Source organism: Elephantulus edwardii, unplaced genomic scaffold (genome assembly GCF_000299155.1).
Source record: "Elephantulus edwardii isolate Elephantulus edwardi_28Jun2011 unplaced genomic scaffold, EleEdw1.0 scaffold00060, whole genome shotgun sequence".
NCBI lineage: Eukaryota > Metazoa > Chordata > Mammalia > Macroscelidea > Macroscelididae > Elephantulus > Elephantulus edwardii.
In genome coordinates this window covers 16,097,493-16,100,205 of record NW_006399810.1, presented here as the reverse complement: position 1 = coordinate 16,100,205, position 2,713 = coordinate 16,097,493, and positions in this window count along the sequence as shown.

The window sequence follows — 2,713 nt, the reverse complement described above, 5'->3', positions numbered from 1 at the left end:
CACTCAGCATAATGTCCTCCAGGGTCACTAATTTTGTATAATATTTTACGAGTTCTTTGGTTTTTTTCAGTGCTGCATAGTATTCTATCGTATGAATATACACAATCTTCTCTGTAGATTTAGAAATGTTAGCGGAAGCCAATTGGTAGAAGGTTTCTAGTCTTAGGCTAGTAAACTCTGGTGGTCTAATCTAACCCGAAGGTAGCACCTCTCTGGTGGTCTGAATCCACCAGTGACTCCATTGAAGAAAGATGGCCAATCTCCTTCTACATGATTTATTGTTGTTAGGTGCCACCAAGTTGACTCACAGAGACTCTATGAACAACAATCCTGAACCATGTTTTATCCAGTGCCATTTTTCAAAAGCCCTCTGAGGGTCAGCTATGAGTTGGTTTTGGTAGGTAGTGAGCTTAGTTAGTTCAGCTTTATGTAAGGAAGTTCGGGCTGTTCAGTAGACAATGCAGAACCTATTTGTTTTTGAACAAGGTGAGCACAGCTGTGCTTCAGAAGATGACTCCAGGCCAGGTGTAGGAACCAGCTAAGAGATTGTTAGAATGTTTCAGGCTGGAAGCCTGAAGGAACAATAGTTCTGGAATGAAAATGAAAAGCAAGACTTGTTGAGCTATAGATTTGAGAAGATTGGAACTTAGACAATATGAGAAGATTGAGGAAGGGAGAGAAATGAAAGAGGACCCTTTTTGGCCTGGTAGCTAAGAAAATGGTGGAAGTTATTACAAGATGTTGTGTGCTGGTGTATCAGAACAGACTCATACATAGCTAACCCTCTAGTGTGTTTTCAAAGGCTGTAAATTGCACAGGAGGGAATTCTGGTGGCTTAGGGGTAAGCAGTTGTGCTGCCAACCCGCAGGTATGTGGTTCAAATCTACTGGTTCGTCTATAGGAGAAAGATAGCAATCTCTTCCCACAGTATTTGCTTCCTCGGGAGGGACAGCTATGAGTTCTGACCAAAGGTACATAACAATAAATTATGCAGAAGGAGATTGCCCATCTTTCTCCTACAGAGTGACTGGTTGATTCTACCTGCCTTTGGGTTGGCAGCCCAACTCCTTACCATTAGTCCACCAGAGCGCCCTTATTAGAAGAAGGTATTACTGTCAAAGGAAGGAATGGGCTTAGTTTTTGGAATTTTAGAATTTGGAATGACAGAGCACCATTGCGGTTAGGGTACTCAGTGGACAGTTGGAAATGCGAGGTCTTCCAAGAGGATCAGGGCTAGAGACGTGTATTTAGTTTTCAAAAAGGCAGAGGTCAGTGGTTCAGACTCCTCCCTCGAGTTTTCTGAGGCTATAAATCTTCATTGGGAGGAGACTTGCTCATCTTTCTCTCCTAAAGCAATTGATGGATTCCAACTGCTGGTTAGCAGCTGTTACACACTGCACTACCAGGGTTCCAGAGTTGCTGTTGTTATGTGCCTTCGAGTCGCTTGCGACAGCCCTAAACTCTGCTCTATCTTGTGCCAATCGCACCGTCTCTGATACACCCATCCCGATTACCCCAGTTACTGAATCAATCCACCCAGAGGATGGAGACACGCCATCTCACATACTTTGGGTATATTATCAGGAAAAGACAATCCTTGGAGAAGAGCTTAATGGAAAACTGAAATTCAATCCATATTGAAGACCAAAAGGGATGTAGATTGCTTGGAATAACCGTGGCTCAGTGGAAGAGAAGACCCTCACGGAGATGGTTGCACAGTGGCTGCAACAGTGGATTTTAGCGCAGCAGAGATTGTGAGGATGGGGCCGGATTAGGCAGGATTTGGTTTGTACAAAGGGCTTCCAAGAGTCAGTGAAGATTCCTTAGGCAGCACACGACAACAAATAGTAATGCACAAGGGACAGTTAATTCTGTGGCAGTTGGCAATCCAACAAGGAGACAAAAGATAGAGTGGAAGAGAAAACGTTCTAGAATTGATCATGGGGCTGTGGCTGGGGAATGGGAGGAGAAAAGATATCTACTGAGAAAGATAGCAGTTATCCCACTCTCGGGAAGGGCTGCATATTTAGGATAGTGCATCATAAAGACTTTCAGGGTTGAAATGGGATTTGGAGATTAGGTGATCCAACATCTTTTCCCCACTATCTTTACAGATGGAGACATTGATGCTCAGACAAAAGAAGCAATTAACCTAAGGTCACAGGGCTAGTCAGTACTAGAACCTGAATTACAAACTTTCAGCCTAGCACTCCTGTCACCAACCTACGCTTCCTTTTTTTCTCCCACTTAAAGGTATTCATATTTTTTTAAAATGCAGTCATAGAACACATAGAAAAACACTTAAGTTTTATCATGCAAGTTAAGCCAGGGATTCAGGAGGTATTTTTTTTTACATTACGCCAGGGGGAAAGAAGGCGGGTTGGGGGATGGGCCGGCTTCCACCTCCGAGCTGGGGGGTGGAGGAGCTCCCGTCCGTCCCGAGCCCCGCAGCCCCGCGGCCCGGGAGCGGTTGCATTGTCCCCTACCCCAGCCGCGGGGGTGCCAGGCCGGCGCAGGAGGTGACACAGCGGCCTCCAGGAGAGCGGCCCGCCCGCCGGCCGCGGGCTCACGCGCACCCCCTAGGGAGCGCGCGCGCCTCTGCACCCAGATGCGGACGCACGCCCAAATCGCACCGCACACTCGGCCGCCTCACACCGGGGCGCGCGCACACGCGCAGGCGGGCACACACGCACACTCGCGCCCACACGGCCCG